This window comes from Rhinolophus sinicus, chromosome 13 (genome assembly GCF_057876585.1).
Source record: "Rhinolophus sinicus isolate RSI-liver-muscle chromosome 13, RSI-T2T, whole genome shotgun sequence".
In the NCBI taxonomy this organism is placed as follows: Eukaryota; Metazoa; Chordata; class Mammalia; order Chiroptera; family Rhinolophidae; genus Rhinolophus; species Rhinolophus sinicus.
This window is the reverse complement of record NC_142513.1, coordinates 43,445,566-43,465,726: the sequence shown is the minus strand read 5'-3', so window position 1 is coordinate 43,465,726 and position 20,161 is coordinate 43,445,566. Positions and strand designations below refer to the sequence as shown.

Sequence of the window (20,161 nt, the reverse complement as noted above, 5' to 3'; positions counted from 1 at the left end):
TATTGCATATCTGTGCATCTATCTATACCTCCATTGGTCAGTTCATCTTATATTTTAAGTGCATTTCAAAGTAAATTTCTGACATCAGTACACTTCCCCCTAAACACTTCAGCAAGCCCATCATTAAATAGAACTCAATATTGTTTATAGTTACTTTTTGGATTTTGAGTTTATCTTTATACACAATGAAACAGAGATCCCAGGTTGACCATTCCATGGGTTTGATGCAGATTTATCTTTCAAGCCAGGAGCAAACCACGTATCTTAATTTTCCACCTGGGCTACATGAAGGTACAATGTCATTGACATCTCTTGGGCCCTAGGGCAACCTCTGTAGAGAGCCCTGGATTTTATGTCTTGCTGTATTTCCCATCTTAGCCCCCCTGCAAGTCAGTGAGCCCAGATTGAATTTGCAAATTCCTGGGGCAGCACTTGGCCTTTTCATCACTTCCTCTCTGTGGCATCCCTTTAACCTCCTGTGGAATTGAAATTCTGCCTGGATCTTACAGCCTCAGGCCTCTGTCTATATTTGGTGACCCTATCCCAGCCTCCTCCTTCACTTAGGTGCTCTGTACAACCTTGGTAGACCTAGCTGCAGGCCAAGAGTACTGAGGTGTCTGGGACCACCCCTTGGGACACCCGGTCTGGAGAAAGAAAAGACTTTTTCATGGAATTGGTTATAAGGACATCGCTAAGGGTGATGTTCCAAATCTTCTCTTTAAGGCATATTTTGGGTGAGGCGAGGTAAAGAGTTGTCTTGCGCGGCTTGCCAAGTGACCGTAGCCAGTGGAAAGATCCTAGGGTCTGTAATTTGCTTCCTCCCTTACGTTCCCCCACCAACGCTGACGTCCTAAAGCAGGGAGCGTCCTATTAACCCCAGTTGGCAAGCCGGTATTGCTGGGCCGATGGGGATGAGGGGTATATTGTGAGCCTTAAGGGAAAACCCAAAAGTATAAAACCCAGAATAAATTCTGACAACTGTGCTGTCTTTCCTCACAGACAGCCTAGCCGCACTAAATCGGCGGCCAACAACCCTGGAAACGCTGGAAGCGAAGGCCGGCCAGGGTGCGTAAACGGGCCCCGGCTTTGGCTTTGCCGGGGGCATTTGCGGGTCTGCAAGATGGCTGGGGGAGGTCAGCAGCCAGTGTCGTCGCGGGCCCCCCAGATTTTGGGCCATCCCGTGCACACCTAGCTTGCAGAGGGTAAGAACTCTCCGCAGGCCTCGGAGGCCAGGACTTTTTGCCTCTGGTTTCTAAAGCCCAGGCTCTGTCTCTGGGACTAATCTTTGGGCTTCCAGACCATCCAGACCTGGAGTGTCCCAGCTTCGCCCCAACCCTGGAGACCTCCTCTCGGTGCGTCTTCTGCCACCTTACGCGGTTTCTACCCCCTCAAACCCCGGCCTCCCCATGCGTTGAAGGGGGGTGTGCCTTCGCCTACGCCATCCCCTCCTCCTCTAAATCCTTTTTGAACACGCCACATTGTCCCGAATAACACAAGGAAGAGAAATTGGGGCGGAGGGGGTGGGGAGGGTGGAGAGTATCCGGAGGCAGCATCCAGCTATCAGGACTGTCTCCGCCTGGCAAGGACACACACGTCGTGAGCCCGGCCTGAAATGTGTTTCATTATCACATAAAAGGCTCCTGTGGCGAAGGAGCCGAGAGGCAGGGCCGGGGGCCGAGTGGGGGACAATAGAGGCTGAAAGCGCTGCCCTAACCTGATATGTTTCGTATCACACGCCCATTGTGCGAGGGTCGTTTTAAACTACTTAGCGCGCCCCCCTTCGCTGATCCCAGCGGATAAGATATAGCTCTTTCCGAATGTCGGGGAGTGGGCGCTTTCGGAGGTTTCTGCGCTTCTTGTGTCTTTCACATACCCCTACTCTCTCCCCCTCCCACAGCCCGGGTTCCAAGTTTACCAACTCACAGATCGCCCTCCGCCCGCTTTCCCCAACCCTAAGTATTGTAGGGTGCAGCGTTTCTTTTTTTTTTTTTTTTCTTCCTCTCTTTTTTCTTCCTTCTCCCCGCGCCATCCGCGCGCCAGTTTAAGCAACCATGATCTGTGAATAAACAAAGTCAGTAAACAACCGAAAAAAACATTCTAGATCCGAATTCCAGGAGGGTAAACTTCCCAGGCCACGTCACACTTCGGCAAATTTGCACAGATATTATATTGCCTCCCCCCCTCCTTTATTATTCTTTTTTTTTTCCAGGATCCCATTGTACTTAACCGAATTTTATAACGCTGATCGATATCTTGGTAAAATATTCATTTTTAAACTAGCGGGCAGTGAAATCTTTGCTTTGTGTGCTAAAGTCAACAGTCGCTGGGTTTGAGCTCAAATAAATGCAGGGATGCCTGGGCTCGGAGCAGTCGGCCGCCTCCCTCTGTGCGCTGGACGCTCGGCGGTCCGCTCGCGGGGCCTGAACACAGCAGGTAGGGAGCGCGCCCACTCTGGGGCCGCGCGGGGAGCCCCTCGGCCCTGTCCGCCCCCACTCGGGTCAGCGCGCCTCCTTTCTCCCAGGTAGTCCTCCTTTCTGAGGCCCTCGACGTCTGGGGGTGGGGGAGTGGCGGAGGAGGGAGTGAGACGCCAAATCAGTGAAGACCCGGGGGTTTGGAAGGTGGTCTACCCCCCCCACTCCCTCCCCGGAGTATTTCTAAGAATGCATAGTTTGGGAGGATGAGAGGTCGAAGAGTTACAAACTGGGAATAAATCTTGGCTCTAAACACAGTTTGTTGGGGCCCCGGAGCTAAGGGAAGCCACGGCCGGCCCCTGCAGCCACTAAGGGTTGGAGATTGGATCCCGGGGCCGCGCGTTTCCCAAGGACAGTGGGGAGGTGGGGGTTGGAGGAACGACCTTGGTCTCAGAGTCAGGGGTGGGGTTCAGCGGGAAATGGCTTACGGGTAGCCGGTGATTGCCGAGGCTGAGGCCCGAGAGTGACAACGCCCTCCCTCGACGTGCACGGGTTCGAGTCCCGCCTCGGCATTTCCCTGGAAGCCCTCGGGCCCAGGCGGCCGCTGGGGTCCGCGCCACGCGGAAGCAGGGGAGGGGCAGCGCCTCTCCGAGAAGAGAGTGGACTTTTCGTTCTGGGACAAGAAGCGGCTGGTGGTCTTTACGCACAGTCATGCATGGCTGCAGGCGCGTTTGGGAGCCTCGGGGGTTACGGGCCGGGTCCAGCAGGGAAAAGGCAGAAAACTGAGGCGGCGCCACTTATCACCCCACTCTCACCGCGTGTTGTCAGGTAGGGGCGCACTGCAATGCCTGAGGATGCGAGTTTGGAGGATCGAACAGAAGCGAACGCATCTTTCTCGGAAGGCGCGGGCTCCGAGTATTAATGGTTCTGTTGCTGCCAATTCAAACGGCAGGACCCTCGGTTTTCGAGGGCAGGGTACAGAAAAAATGTCTTTCTTCTGGGGTCTACCAGGTACCTCCGCCCCCTCAAATCTGCATCTCCCCGGGGGGTTTTGCTTTAAACTTCTGGGTACCCGGCCTGTGGCCCAGCCCGTCTCGATTACTCTGGGTACTTCACCAGGCGGTGACACTCTAGGTACTCGGTCCGTTGAAATTGCCCGCCACCCCACAGGAAAGCTCTTCCAGTCTGCGCCAGAGTCCCAAAATCTCAAACCCAAACAGGCAGAAATCGGTCCCGGTGATTGGCAGGATCAGTTATGTGGGCACCTCTGTGTGGAGGGAACCTGGGCCCCCTCCCCTCCTTCTCTGGTCCCCCGGGCCATACGTCTTTGTCCACTGTCCTGGAGGCCGGCTGGGGAACGCGCCCGCCGCTCTCTAAGCGCGGGCCCGGCTCGCGTGGCTGGTTATCTCCCCTGAACAAGATGGAACGCCTGCAGGACACATGGCCACGCTAATCGTTTTTAAATAATTAATGCCTCCCCGTTCCGCTGGTAATGCAGGGTCTAGAATCCGTCAATTACTTGTCATTAGACGTGTGTCGCCCCACGGCCTTCCCTTGGGCCTTTGACGGCGCCAGGTCAACTAGCCCAGCGCACTGCACGGCCGAATGAAAAGGTGCCGGGCCTCTGAGAACCCAGTGCGAAGTAGCCACGGCCCTTGATTAAGTGTGAAATTTGAAAGAAAGCCCCTCGCTGAAAAGATGAATCTCTCAAATGGCCAATTTAAATGCCTGATCTTTATCTCCCGCCTTCTCCTGGCTTTATAAAGAGAAACTGGACCTCAGTGCTTTGGGGGCCTTTTAATGTGGGTGTGGGGTGGGGAGAAATGAGAGATAAGGCTTAATAGAGCAGAGCGGGAGGTGTTTGCTCACGAAGGTACCTGGAGTTACCTCGGGGTAACTGGTTTGATCAGGGGCAGCATCAGTCTAATAACCGGGGTTGAAGGTTCTCCCGGCTTGAGACAGGGAGAGGGGTCGCTAAGACACTATCTTCTGGAATGTGTAAGCCAGAACTGTCTGGGAAAAGCAGGAGGGCGTTTTCTGGCCGTGAATCTTCAATCCCCAAGAGGTGACAGGAAAGGGAACATTGTATCTGGCGTTGCAGAACAGTTTGTGCTAGCTATTGCCCGCAGATTTGTAGGGCAACAAGTCCTGCTACACAGAAGAGACACTCCTCCACCACACACACACTTTAGGGCTAACAGTCCCAATCTGCTGTCCCCTGCTGTAGCAGAAGAGCAAGATTTCAGACCCTAAATACCTTTGTTAGATCAGGGACACCCTGGACACCAGTCCTGACTGTAGCACTGTGGCAACCCAGGGCAGCCAAGGGTTGGTGGAGTGAAATAAAAAAATAAAAATAAAAATAAATAAATAAATAAAACAAGAAAAAATCTTTCAAAAGTTTGCAACTCGATATAATTACACTTCTGCTGCTTTCTTCCCCCGTCAAATGTTCTTTTTAAAGTAAATAAATATCTGAGGATCTCAAAAACTTCCATCCCCCCTTTTCAGTGAAAACAATGTGCAGAATCTACAACACTCCTTGACAGCAAAGACATCTATCTCCCCTCCCAGTTTTGCAGTGGACTTCAGATCACAGGTTTCTTATAACCTCTACTCTCAGGACTGGCTTTCATCTGAGAAGAGGAGACAAGAAGACATACAGGATGGATAAAAAGATTGTGAGACAGTGGGATAAACTGTTTTAAAAATGAATGCAGAGATGCTGACTTGTACCTGCCTGTGTATATGGCAGAGCCTGGGCTACTCTTTAAGCCTATGGCTTCAGACTCTTCAGACTCCTTTCTAGAGCAAGACACAATGATTGAGATTTTTTGAAAAATTCCTTTTTGATGGATTGGATATGGGCAGGATGTTACATGCACCTCCAGAGATGCAAACAAAAATTACATGGAATAGATGCGTGTCCCCAGTGGCGCCCAGTGGGGTCCCAGCTCTTGGAGGTCTTCTTCTCCCTTTGACAAAGCTCCCAGGCAGCGCCCTACCCCTGAGCGCCTCAGGAGTTGCCTCAGAAGCCTAAATCCTGGGGCATCTTCCCCCTTCTGTTCACAGCCTTCCTGCCCACTCTCTCATCCTTTTTCTCCTTTTTTCTTTAAAACAATCATGTGTGTCCCCCCTCACCTCCTCCTGCCATTGTATTTATTGATGACCTAACACACTCACACCAAAAGCCACACACAGAAAACCAACAACGTGGGATGGGAGGAGAGACCAATTATGATTGAGGCTAACAAGCGGGAACACCCAAGTTGAAGCTGGCTGTCTCCTGGGAGACTGATGGAGGCTTATTTTACAAGCTGTCATTCCACCCGCGGTCCCTATTGCCAGACTAGAGGTGATTCCTATTCTCCTCCCTCTGCCCCTGAGTCCTCGGGGCTTATTCCAGATTCTTTGTATAGGACTTTGCCACCAAAGTCCCTCTCATGCACAGGTAGAGAGGACAGGGTTGTCTTACAAATACATCTTCACAATAGAATGCTTAATTTTCACATTAGTGGCTATTCCTCAGAGCTCTGAGCTCACTGCCAACAAGACATGGACTGGTCAAATGTCACTGTCACACATGCTTCCCCTCCCTGCCAGGTTTCCATTAAAAGGCATTGACTTACCCATTGCATCTCTCTCTCTCTCTCTCTCTCTCTCTCTCTCTCTCTCTCTCTCTCTCTTCCCTTCCCTTCCCTTCCCTTCCCTTCCCTTCCCTTCCCTTCCCTTCCCTTCCCTTTCTCCTTCCCCTCAAAAGCAGGTGGGATGTTTTCCTATTAGATAACACAGCGGATAGCTGGGAATACTGAAAGAAATAACAAATTAAATTGTATTTATTCATTCATGCAAAACTGGAGGTCTCACGTTTTCATTTGGGCAAGTGCCTGGGGTTTACTCTCTCCTGAAGCTAACTGGAGGCAGCAATAGTCCCTGCGATGTGAAGACACCATGGTACCAATGCCATATTTTTAAAAACTTAAACACCTCAAGTTAACTGAGATGGAACATACACACATGAGGGAAACATACTGGCATATTATGCACATTAAAACTTTGGAGTGAGAATTATTTGCCATGTTTTAGTTCTACTAGTTTAAGCAGTTTCACTTCTGCTCACTAAAATGATTGAGACTAGACTTTTATAGGCAAATCAGCTTTTGCTTTGTTTAATTTATTTGAAAAGAATAAAACACAGGTTTCAAGAATAAACAGAAATGTTTTTGGACCAGGGTTAATAATGACCCCAGCAAATCAAAATAGGATTTCACGTGTGTCAGTTTCAACTCGCTATTTCATTAGAAATGTGATCTCAATTCATTATTCCTTCTGTTTTTGGAAAGCAGACTTAATTTTGTTGGGAAGTTCTTGCTCATATAAAGAAAAGCATATAGTTCCTAATTTGAAGACATGACTGTTAAAAGCACATTGCTCGAAAGTACAAAACATCATCTTGGGAAGTGTTTAGAGGAGAGGGCTTGTAGGAGCTAAGGCATGAAGTGTGTGGCTGAAGAAATGGGGAGGGTAGATAATGATTATATGACATTTTCTGTGAAGGAAGAGGGTGAAGTGTTAGCCAGAGCAGAACCTGGGTCATAGGGAACTCTGTAGGAAGGCAAGAGGTGTCTTTAGCAAAGAAATCAGGAGATCACCATGTATACATTCTGGTATAACATATACAACCCTATACTCGAGTTTTCTGCTTGCCGTACATTTTAAAACCCAATCTAAGAAACTTAAAATAAAAGGGACCAATTTCACTATGTATTTTTCATTTAGTCTGCAATTCTGAGCTACAGTTTGTTATTTACACGTAGAAAGAAGTTCTAACTTCAATAACTTCCTGGTTGAGAAAATTCACCCTGTACCCAGAAAAGTGAGTCTATTTCTTGGCAAAACTTTTGTCCTTCATTTTATCATCTTAGTGTTTCTTCTCTCTTTCCCTCTCTCTCTTTTCTTTACCACACTGTGTTCAATCCAACCACCATAGAATGGGGCTCCCTGTGCACCATGCAAGGTATCTCATGAAAATGGCCTCATTTAAATTTCCTCATGTCCCCCAGGTAGATGTCAGAATTTATGGGGGATGGGCCTGGGGCAGAGAGAAATTAGGGAAACAGCTCCATTTTCAGAGCTCAGCATTGAATTCAAGTCTTTCAGCTCTTATGTTCTTCCACCATCTCTGGTTTCATATGATCCTGAGCACAGATTCAAATGCACTAGGAAGCCTTCCTTCATCAGAATGCCCAGGTTTCTATGGGAGCTGCTGCTGGTAAAGAGTAAAGCCATGTTAGGAGAAGGCTGGAAAGACACAGGACTATCTCAAGAGGACAGAGGCTTGGGTTCTCCTTCAAAGGATGACAGAGGTCCCACCTACTGTCCTCGAAGGGAGTAGGGTGGGTTACATCTGGAATCAGGCTGGATTCTTATTTTCTCTTTTGCAGCAACACAGTTAGAATTCCCATGTGACCATGGTTCCTTAAAGCAGGCCAGAGGTTCAGTCAGGCCTGGGCCACTCTTCCCCATTGAGGCTCTGGGGGCCAGCTGGCCAGTGCTGGAAGGAGACAGCTCTTGCATTGTGATTAGAAAGAGAAAATGCCAGAGAAGAGAAAAATGTCAGGGGCAGAAACAAAGGCCTGACCTATGGGCTTAAAACAATCCACACAGCCAAATTACTTCTTGAGAGGCAGGCTGTCAGCTTTATTCCTTACTGGGGATTCTGAAGCAGGCTCAGGAATGTCTTGAGAGACTCTTGCCTCTGAATTCCCCCTCACCCACACCTGGTGGCCTGACAGCACAGGTGACAGCACAGCTGGAACACACCACCCACAGCTGGGCTCCAGTGCAATGTTGCCCCAACCCCAGCTGCAAGAACAGCAAGACCCCAACCCCCACAGCACAGCATGCCTCCCTCCCACATTATATAAATGCAGATTTGTATAAACACTTGCCTCAGAGGTTTGCCCCTGAATAGGAGGCTGATCCAGGTGGACTGTCCTGCTTCCATCACAGAGGGAGGATGTGCCCCAGCACTCAGTTGGCCTGCATTCTGGGAGAATAGCTCCACCCAAGCTGAGTGCTCTCCACTGAGCTGCACATGGGTGTGCAAGCCAAAGATGGCTGACACCTGCTTGCACCAGGCGCTGGGGATGTGGTGCTGACTAAGCTCTGGTCCTCCTGACAGTAGGGACTCAAGCTGGATGTGGAGAGCTCCTTTTCAACATATTACAACCTACATTCCCAAGACTGTGTGTTTTCAGTGGTGTGGGATTTTCTTCAGATTTAGCATCTTCCATTTTGGGATTTTAGGGGAGGCTCTGGACAACTGGATTCTAAGGCCAGCTCCACACCCAATGATGTCTACAGCATGTGGGATGGCCAACTCTTGGAAGTTCTAGATTAAATGAAACTCCCTACTCACTGGATAATTGAAGTGTTAGACTAAGGTGGGGAGAATGCATTGAGAATGACACAGTTACTGAAATCCAGATTAGGCGCTGAGCCTTCTAAAGACTGCAAGACAAGGGGAGAATGCAATCTTAGGACTGTTTATGGGGGCAAAAGCGGGCGTGGGGGATGGTATCAATCTATATTTTGTCCACTCTCTATTTTAATTACCACTCCCCTCCCACCAGCAGAGTTTGCCAATTAAAGGCCAATCTCTCTTGATTTCTTTGCTTTAAAAGGACATTTCGATTCACCCAGGCAGACAATTAAATCCCCCTCTCACCTCTCCCTTCCTAGAGCTCACCAACAAGATGCCTCTCTATCTCTTGGCAGCATTGAGCAGTGGGAAGGATTTGATCTCAGGTGCTAACCTGCAGTTATCAGAATGCCAGACTCATTTAGGGAGCTCAACTCTGGAACCCTAGGCGATCCTTTCATTGATTGTGGAAAGTGCTGTTTTGATTTTGCCTTTGCTCAGTAAACAACTAAAAGTAACTGAGGGATTTCTTCCTTGCATTCAGCGGACTCAGTCTCTCCTCTCTTCTCTTCTGTCTTCTCTCTCTGTCTCTCTGTCTCTCTCTCTCTGTCTCTGTCTGTCTCTCTCTGTCTCTCTCTCTGTCTCTCTCTCTGTCTCTCTCTCTCTGTCTCTCTCTCTCTCTCTCTCTCACACACACACACACACACACACACACACACACACACACACACACACACACACTCCTTCCCTTCTTCATGCTCCTAGTAATCAGAAGAAACAACATTTTTTATAATACTCTAAGCTAACCCCCCACCCCCAGCAGTTGAGTCTTTTAGAGGGTGGTTCACCTTGTAAGGACTCAAGTCTCTCAAAGGACATGGCCTTCCAAGTTTCCAAAATCCGTAGGGAAAGCTCCTGAGAAAGGGTTGTCCCATTGGGCCCCCTACCCTGCCACCTTTGAAAGTTTCCACCTGGCTAAAATACTTGCCACGGATTTCTCTTGCTTCCCTTCCCCCACCCCGGCCGTCGCCGAGTTCCCTGTTGGTCTTTAACAAGCCAGTTGCAGCTCAGACGCAGCTGAACAAAGTTGGGGGTGGGGGCGGATTCGCGGTCTGCAATTCAGGGGCGCTTGCTTCTGCACCTGGCCGCCTGGTCCTGGATACAGATCTCTTTGGAGGTAAAAGCTAATTAAATTGGTAAACTTACTGTGATGATCAAATTCTCAAGGTTCTTGGCAAGATCTCCATTTACTCTTCAGTTACGAATAGAAAAAGAGAAAGATGTTTCCTATTGTCCACAATTTGCAATTCTCTGAATAGACCCACTTGTTTTATTTGGACCCCTTCATTTAGCGCTATTTCTAGGAATAGGTTTGCTCTGAAGGGATAGTGTGGAACGTGGTGCACACTCTGTCACCTATTTGAGTAAAAAGAAAGACATAATTGCCAGTCACCCACAATAAAAAAGATTAGTACAAATCCTAAACAATGATAATTTAAAATTCAATAATTCTTTTAAAAAGAGTTGATAAAGAACAGTTTTCCTGAAGGTGTTCAACACAATCCGGTTGCAAGGAGTGTTTTCAAAAAATTGAGGAACTTCCTTTTTTCAAAGTTGGTACTATTTCAAATGGAATTCTTTTCTTGTTTACTTAAATGCCTTTCACATGATAAAAAAAAGTTTTTTTCAAAGTAGACCACCTCAACTTAAAATACAGTTCTCTAACATCAGCCAGCCTCAAGCAAAAAGCTTTTAAAAGTCTCACAAATCTAATTTCTGGATCTGTTCTTTCCAAGACACCAAAAGACTAATATCTTTTAATTTTTAAAAATCACTATCTTATTCACAAGCTATCCAGTGGGAAAAAAATCCTAAAATATAAAACGTTGTGATTTGTAAATTCTTAGGATTTAAAATAGAAATACCTTGCACAGTATCAAGTGTTCCACAGTAATGAACGTTAAGCAAATAATTTTTTTAAGAAGTAAAGGATAGTTCCTAAAATTAGATTGCTATTATATTATGTTAGGTACCCCTGGACAAACCAATAAAGTATGTCATTTCTTTGCTCCTTACCTTTTCTAGCACATTTTTGTGAAGTGTAATATCCGTTTGGGGTTTTGATATATGTATTATGAGCCATCTATCTGCATATTTGATGAGACTCAAATATTTCTTCGCACTATGTATATATAGTCTATAGCATGTCCTGAGGAATCGAAAGAATGACAGATGGCTGTCCAGGCGATTTGGAGCCTTTGGTGTAGCTGTTCACGTGCAGTTCACAGCATCCTAGCTCAGTTGTTACTGACAGTGCTATCTTGCTAATGTCAGCTTTAATATGACTAAAGCTAATTACCTAATTTTCTTATTTTCTCTAAATTTTATGTTTGATAAAATAGCTCAGTGGTGCTAATTAATCCTCTCCTCACAGAGACTATTTCTTTTTATTTCTCAATGTTTGTCTTTCTAGCTATGAAATTCACCTGAAAAACATTTCTGGGGGAAGCGAATATATTATGGTATCAGTTTTGGATTGTTTGAAGCATTTAATAAATGTAAAAAAAATGTCTCTGGGGTAAATAGCATAGATTCTATATAGACTAGGAATTTGTTTTCTTTACCTCCTTTTTTGTGCAGTGTTTGTGCAGGTCTCCCAACACCTGGGGAGTAGTGTAGATATTTTGTAATAGTTCAACACCGCTGGACCCTAGGCAAAGCCATGCTAAGTTCTGAAAAATAACTCAGGAGAAGCCCGCAGTTATTACTGGGACGCAGGGTGTAACCTCCCATGGCACTCTGAGACAAGCAACATTCTGTGTGGTGCAAGGCGCAAAAAACACGACCTAACAGTGTTTACATGTGTATTCAGCCATGAAATTGAATGTTATCAAAGTTGAAAAAATGCAAATCAAATTAAAACCAGGGAAAATTGTCTTTGGAATTACAGTGGCCTCAAGCCTCCAAGTGTTTGCTTAAACTGAAGCATTTAGAAAATGAAAAACCTCTAAATTGCTCCTCTGTTTCCCACCCTAGATAGGAAATTTGTTCTTTAATTCTACTAGAAATGTATTGAGGCTCAGGCATCAAGCATTCGCCCTAGGCATCAATCACGTTGGAATATAACTTAAAAAAAATTAAATGTCTCCTTTTACGTAAATTTTAACAAAGTCGGGCCTGGTTCTGAAACCGAACGGCACCCGCCTTCCTCACTCCGAAATGAGCCCCTAGTTGCTAGATACGAGTGGCGAGGGACCCTCTTCCGCAGCCCCACCAAAGCCACCCAAACGGCACGCTCCGGGCGGCCGGCGGTGCTCGGGGTCTCGGCCGCCCCCGCTCGCGCCGGGTGGCCCACGCAGTCCCGGCCGCTCGGCCGCTGGGTCCGCGAAGCAGGCGACCCAGCCCAGGAGCCTCCTCGCACGTCTGCCCGGCTTCCCCACGTCGCAGCTACGCGAAACACGAAAAGGTGGCGGGATGCCAGTGGTGGGGGGGCTTTGCTTCGCCCGCCGCAATGCTCACTAGGCTAACACAGCACTTTCCAGGGTCTTGGTGGAGGAAGCCGAAAAGGGAAACTAACAGATGTATATGAGAGAGAGAGAGAGAGAGAGAGAGAGGCAGACCAGGGGTCATCTTGCCTTTTTCCAAGTTCTCAAGTCCGAAACAGACCGGATGGGGCCAATCCCACCCGCATTCACCTGGGAGATCCAAACTTTATTCCCCTCCCCTTTCCTCGGTCTCCCTCCTGCCGCAGAGAAAACAGGCACGCCACCGATTCCCCTGCAGGTGCCTTGGGCGGCCACGTTGGGTGATGGTCTTCGCGACTCCGCGGGGCGGCGGCAGGACGAACAGGTGGGCCAGGGCCGCGGCGTTCTGCGCGGACCAAGCCTGCGGTCAAGGGTGGGAGCAGGACCCCGCTGGGGTGGGCGCAGGACCCAGGCAGCCACGCCCACCAGTCTCAACTGAGACTGTGGGAGACGCCTGGACGCCATCAGGAGCTGGGAGGTGCTGGAGTGGCCTTGGAACAACTTCCATCGCATTCGGTGACCTCAGGATTTTGGTTTCACTCCGCAGCCTGCCTTTCCTCCAGTTCTAACACTCATGCACCCTACCAGAACCCAAGAGCCTGTTGTCAGGCCTCAGATCACCAAGGGTAGCCTAGCTTTTTCTTCACTTTGGAGGAGAGACAGTTGGTGGCCTCAGCGGCACTGCGTCCTCCCTCCTGGCCTCTTCCTCTGCCCTCGTAGATTTAAGGGGCAGCCCCTGTTCCAGAAACGCAATAACTCTGGTCTAGCCAACCCTGATAGAAATGTGGTGGGGTGTAGCGGAAGCCGATTTTTATTTGAAACCTGCTCCTATATTTCCTTTCCAGGAATCCCTGGAATAAGACCAGTTCAATGATGGCTGAGAAAACAGACCCATGTTTCCCAGCGTTTTTAACCTGCTTATAAGTGGTGGTCGCGTTTTGGAGATTCAGGACCCTATTTCCAAGGAGAGTTGTGGGGGACATGTTAGTTATTTTCAAAACTAAACAAAGGAAACAGCAGCCAATTAAAATGAAATATTTTTATTTGGCTCGAACGTTTTTCAGTGATTTGCCCCCGGGGATTCACAATTTTCCCAAGCCTGTTAATGGGTGACAATGAATGAGTTCCTCATGTAATTCAATTTTCTTGACATACTAAATAGAGCTACATTGTAAACCTTAGATCTACTCTTACTGATAGGATCTCCTTGTTTTGTCATTTGCACCATAAAGCCCCCCAAAAGGGACACTGTATTGTGACCTCTACTCTTGAATTATTCAAGAACTTAATGACATTTTCCATTTTAAAAAGGGAACTAATTGCCATTGATGTAAAGCATGTGACCTTCTCTGGGTGCCCAGTATGAGAATGTAACCATCTGTGTGCGATACAGGAGCTGCAGAACTAGGCCAAAAATAGGAGAAAGATGTAAACATAAATGAGCTCAAAACGGACACTGGAATCAAGAACAGTTATTTAACTCCACCCCAAGCTATGTCTTATATTTCCACCAAGTTCTCTTACCTGACCTAAAATTGTTGTAAAATCTCACATCAACTCAGGCCTGTGTTTCAGACATGACATGACTTTAAGCTAGGGACAGGAATATTTAAAGATTTGAATTCCGGTATCCTTTCATTAATATGAAAGAACTCTGTGCAATGTCAAGCAAAATGTCTAATAATCTGCTCCCCTTTTCTGTTTTTTTTTTTGTTTGTTTTGTTTTTTAAATTTAATTTCTTACTCAATAGGAAAAGGAAACTCACACCGTAAAGAAATTGTACCTTAGCATTTGCTTTTTGAATCAGTCTTGAGTTTCCAGGAAAGCTGGCATTGAAATTCTTCAGTACCAGAATTCTCACTCTTCAAATTACTTGAAAATGGATGGTTATCTTTCCTCAAAATAAAAAGACTGCTAGTGTATTTCCTACTGTCCTTTCTCTCTTTCTCTAGCTCCTGGAGGAAAGCAAAAGCAGACAAAAAAATAGGCTTCTAGCAATGTTCTTTGCTTGCTCAAATTCACAGATCAGCGTACAAAGATGTTCTGATGCTTTTCCTGATTTATGTGAGTAAGTCCACGGCCAATATTAATAATTTAAAAAGTGTGAGTGAATTAGGAAGTAAAACACTTTCCCGTGTTGGGCTGCGGATACTTCTTTTGAACTTTTAAGTGATGTTGCCACAAAGGATCGGCATTTCTGCAGTTCCTTTTAAAAAGACACTCTCAGTAATCACACCCTGGCTTCTTTGAGAACTATCCTTTCTGTGAATTCATATCTTTATCTTGTAGAATTTCTGGAAAAGAATATAAAGTACATCTGAACACCTAACTTGATTCTAATAACTCTTACATTCAACACATTTGACACAATTGCTGCTGTTGCAGCCTGGAGTCATGTGCAAACAGAATTCTTGAAACTCCATCTGTGGAAGTGTATTAAATGCTATTTTGAAGGAGATTATCATAAAACCGTTACTACCCAAGTTGTATAATAGGGCAACTGTTTTCATATTTCTTTAAAAGAAACTTGCTTCCCTCTTTGGTATTATGTGGTCTTTGTGTATAGTAACATGGCAAAAAAAATGGATAAGGGTACATAGTTCTTATTGGTGAATAATAAGGACATATTTAAGAAATATATATGAAAACATTTTCAAGTCTAGAAAAGTTAGGACATGTACGAAATGAGTGGTGATCCACCTTCTTTCCTGTTTCCTGTGATAAAAGCAACACTTTATGCAGCAAATGTTAACTTAGTTTTAGAGATTTTTCTTCATTTAGTTCTCCACATTTTAAAACGTTTTAAACAACTTGATGTGGACTATAAAACAAAGAAGAAATTGTATGTCTCTCATAGCGTGTGTATACTGTCTCTAGCATTCTGTAGTTTATAATCCAGTAATTTTTTCTGTGGTGACAACGCATTCAAAATGAAAATTTCATTCACCTTTCACACTGTCACAAAGTATTAGTTACAATTATTTTTATTTTCATCTTGAAAAACAACTCTCTTGATCTAGGACCACTTGAAGATTTTAAATACTGTGGAAAGTTTGTGGCATTTTTAGGGCACAGGAAAGCCCTCTCCTGGCCCTGTTTCTAGCTCTCACCCTCTTCTGAGTGGATTTCTGTGTTGACAATTCGGAGAGCCAAGAGGAGGGATTTTATCATCACTGAGTTCAAGTGGATGGTTCTAGAGGAGTGTGCAAGAGGTTGTGATTTAGGGTTATATTTCATCCTGTTCCCATTCCCAACTTCCCTCAAAACAAACAAACAAACAAACCCACCCACCAACTTTGAAAAGCATTCCCATTTGGCCTTTATAAAGGGTAAATCTAATACCTCTACCACAGGGGACAGGGATGACATTTCAGTTCTTCATCTATAAAATGGGTTTCTTATTTCTCCATTAAACCTGGTGTGAAGGGACATTCTGGGGCTTTGTGGTTGAGTCTCTTATATTGGTGGAGATCAAGAGTGCTCTGCACTTTGGTTACTTATTTATTTTTCACTTTGGTTATTTTTAAAGATGCTGTGCACACACTAGAAGGGAAGAATGAGGTAATGATTGTGGGAAAAATAAGTTAGCTTACTATACCTAGACAGGTAAGTATTATCAGGCCCGCTTGCCCTATTCATATACAATTTCCCAGGTTCTTGTAGATGTTCAACAACTGCAGTATGCCAGCCACCTGAGATCTTGTCTAGGCCAGCCAAGAGGACCAATCAGTGCATATTTGCACCCTCATTCCTGAATTGGTTTATACCCCTCATCTCCTTTAAAGATTTTTAACTGCTGGTATTCTTTTTTAAATGTCAGAGCTAGCAAAAGTTGATGATAGCTTTCCATCTTGTTCTATTTATCTGAATGTATGCACTGACATGTATTTACTGGACTTCGGACTGTCCATTTTTCTCCACCTGGAAAATGACATCAAGATAAGCTCATCTCTGATTAAAAAAAAACTTCTTCTGTTTAATAAATATATATTTTATAACTACGGATTGCAATCTGACTCTGTCAGTATTCTGCTTATCCATGGAGCATTGTCCCTGACTAAGAAGATAGTTAACATGTCACTTAGCAGTAACATTTTCCAGCATAAGCAAATGTGTCTGTGGAAGTAGAAACACCCTGTTCTGGTGTGTTGTATTTCTTTATGGAGCTCAGGGGTACAACACTCTTAAAGGATTTTCTGTATGATGGATGAAGTTCATGTGTTATTATACTGGATCTCTAGTGTGCACAGTAAGTGGATGGTGGGGTAATTAAAATATACCTTGAGTTCACCAAGGCTCAACACTCTAGGCATGAAAGTATACGGACTTTTCAAAACATGTCATCAGGTTTTAATTCACTTTTCAAACAAAATTCTAACGACTGCCTAACTCTCCTTGACTGCGTTCTTACGTTTTATCTAGATTTGCTTATTCACAGCTACTGGAACAAAAAACTGAGATGGAGGGAGAACATTTGTTTTCCTAAGAGTCCCATGTAACAGAAAGTGCCTGAGTATCTCTCCATGCTGAACTTTAACCATCACAAGAGTATCCCCAAAAGGCCATAGCCCTGCTGTCAGATTGTTCCTGGATGCTCTCCTCATAGTTTTCCATGAGGAATATGACACAAAATAGACTGTTAACAGAGAGGTTAAGGTCCAGATCCAGATGGATGCTGTGCATGAAAACAGAGCTCTCAGGATAAGGGAAGAGGTCACATGAAAATAAAGATTTGCAGACTTGTACCAAACCCCCACATCAACAACCATTAGAATTTATCAAAACAAAGATATTAAAATATTAAAGTATTGATCTGTCCCATTGGATAAATTAAAGTTGTGATTGTCAAGTTGCCCAAGTAGACATTTGACTTTTCCTGAAGGTACTAAAGCTTGCTATGCATAAATGATGAGTGGATAATTTTTATAATCCCTGGCCTAAAAGTGAGCAACTATTCTAAGACATCATTACTTTTCAATGACCAGAAAAAGTCCAAAAACTCAAAGTATTGTTTGGGACAAAAGATGGTCTAGTACCTACACCTTGTCGGCCTTTCTTTGCTGGCCCATAAAGTATGGGAAATGAGCCACTGCCTCACAGAAAGGAGAATAGTGGCCAGACCATAAATAAGCTAGGTGGGTACACTTTCCCCAAGGAGCCCTGAACCTGACTGGGGCATGTGAACAGCCCAGGACACACCCACCACTGCTTCTGCCATCTGCCCCCCAGGGCATACATATGCAGTGCTGACAGTGCCACATTCCAAAAGGAAGGGGTCACCAGGACTGGGGCATGGCCAGTGTAGAGAGACTTGAATTGTTCCTAGTACTATTTCTAATTGTTGGGGTGAGGAAGGGCATAAAAGGGATGGAACTCAACTTGTTTAAAATAAAAACTGTCAATCCCAAGGAACGCACTCCACCTCTCTTCCCCTTTTGAAGACTGAGTGTCCTTCACAAGCTGGCCATTTGCTGCAGGATGGGGTGGGGGTGGTGGTTTTCTAACATAATGTGATTTTTCAGTGTGCTTTTTCTCTGTGGAGAGGCTTCAGAAGGCCCTTGAAGTCCTCAGCCTTAAATACATGTTACTAGGGAAAGTTGGTTTTTTTTGTTTGTTTATTTGTTTTTTTTTTGTTTTTTTTTTTTTGTAGGTGGGAAGTTTGGTTGGGAGAAACATTGACCCAGACTGACTCTGGGTAAACTAGGGCAAAAGACCTGATATCATCTGCAGGGTATTTATTAACCACTGCTCATTTGTGGGATCAATATTTCCAGCAAAGGAGTTAACACTCAAGATACACCACTATGCCTTGTTTTTTTTCCTTGACACACTATTTTATAAATGCATGTGCTGGAGAAGAAAAGGCAGTATGAAGGACTGTGTCTTTTATCTCCGGGATATGCAAAGCACATTTATTTTCAGCTTTTATCTCTGGAATTGTATGTTGATCCCATACATATAGATTGATTTTGTTCAGGTAGATAATGAAAAGTCAAGTGGAAAATTACACAATGGCACTCACGATCCTGGTCTTATATCGGTATATAAATTGGTTTATTATTTCATTCTATTAAAGAGGAGCTTTTTTTTTTTGGTACTAGGAAAACTTCAAAATGCATCATGTTCTCAGCCTTACTGAATTTTCTTTTGGGGGAGGAAGTGGAGAGGGGAGTAGTAGAAGGAGGCAATTTCTTTTGCTCCTTTTGCTAATTGTATTGGCAAAATGAGCTTTCACAGGGTAGTGTCGTTGCAGCTTTCTGTCCCCCCAGCCCACTTCAGGCTCACACATGCAGTTTCTGTAACTCCGGGACCTTTCTGAGCCACAACAGAGATGTCCATCATACACATCCCATTATATAGGTGGTTATTTTTTTCATCCAAGGCAATTCTAAATTTTATCACAATGGCTGAAAGAGGTAACCCCCCCCCGCCCCCCCCCAGCACCAAGAGGCCTGGGGTGAGAGGTTGGCAGACAGATAAAGGCCACCAGCAAAGGACAGCTTGATGCGAGAATCCTGGAGGAAGCGTTATTAATAAACATCTTCTGGACATTTGGTAGCCCGTGGAGCTTGCTCCAGCTTAAAGCAATTAATTCAGGACACCGACATCAACTCTCCAGGTCTTTGACAGCTTGGAGCCGAAATAAAAATGCTAGTTCTCCCGGGAAGAGAAGAGGCTGGCTAGCTCTTTTCTGGACTGTTTGCTTATAGGCCCAGAGAGCAACCTTCCTTGCAGAATGAAATGCAAGGGCACAAACAATGTACCAGGGAGAGAATAGAAGATGGGAATGAACAGTTTGAACTATTTGCTCAGCAGAAGGGTACCACAATGCTGGGGCAGTGGTTTTCCCAGGCATCCACTGTCTCTTCCTTGGGCTCTTTTGTTGTTCCCTGTCTCCTTTGGCCAGATAAGAGCACAGCTGCAGCACTGCAGCTAAGTAAGTCTGTACTTATCCTCCTAAATCTCGGGGTGCCTTTACTGTAATGGGTTAGGCTGGGCTTTGTTTTATTTTAAAAGGCGATGGTAAGGGAAAGAATGGAAGAATGGAGGAGTTGGGGTGGGGGAAGATAGGACAGACATTGCCTGTGTCTGATTCCTGATTTTTTTCCTTTTTCCCCTTAAATCCAGGCTGTGATCAGACACAATTTTTGTGGCACATTTAAATGGAAGGGTTTCTACTAGTAGCCAAGCCAAAATGTTGCCTTTTGGGGACAGGCAGGGAAGAAGGTGTGTGTGTAGTGCAGGAAAGGGGTAGGGGGTTGACGCGGAAGTTTGGGTTTAAATAATCAGGATTTTCTGGCAGCTGAAAAGAGGGAAAAGTTTTGAATTGGCAATTTAAAAACTGTGTTCAGTGACGATTTGTCACTTTTGAAAATCGTTTTGGACTCTTCTTTTCCACATTTATTTTCAGAATCCTAATAAATAGAGGTTGCTGGAATAAGAAAAAAGGATGAACTGGAGATAGGACATAAAATGTACTTTTGTAACTGCCATAATTCACACCTCTAATTGGAGTAAATGTCACCGAAAACATAATCAAGATGTTCTTTCACATTTACTCTTTCAAAGTCAGAACTTATTTTAGATGCCATGAGAGAAAGTAGATGTGATAATAATATAAAAATAAGCACAAAGTGTGGTTTACATCAAGTTCATTTTAAAATCAAAATTCAACACAGGTTCTCACAGTCAGGTGTTCCCACTCAGCGGGTTTTGCCACCAATGTTGGTTTTGGGAGTCAGGCTACAATGCTTAATTCTATTGTAGTAAGGTTTATTTAGCCTGAATGGTTTTATAAGGT

At 45.1% G+C, this 20,161-nt stretch overlaps 1 long non-coding RNA gene across 5 annotated transcripts in view; it reads left to right on the top strand.

Annotated features, from left to right (window-relative positions):
• Positions 1-623: 623 nt before the first annotated feature.
• LOC148756056 (uncharacterized) overlaps positions 624-20,161 on the top strand; it is a 187,881-nt gene continuing 168,343 nt past the window's right edge. For 4 of the 5 annotated variants that reach the window (XR_016018242.1, XR_016018240.1, XR_016018238.1 and 1 more), the window contains exon 1: positions 624-2,433. This is a non-coding gene — a long non-coding RNA (uncharacterized LOC148756056). Of the gene's footprint in view, positions 2,434-4,922; positions 6,307-20,161 lie in introns of those variants that run through there. The other variant, XR_016018241.1, reaches the window with a different exon arrangement.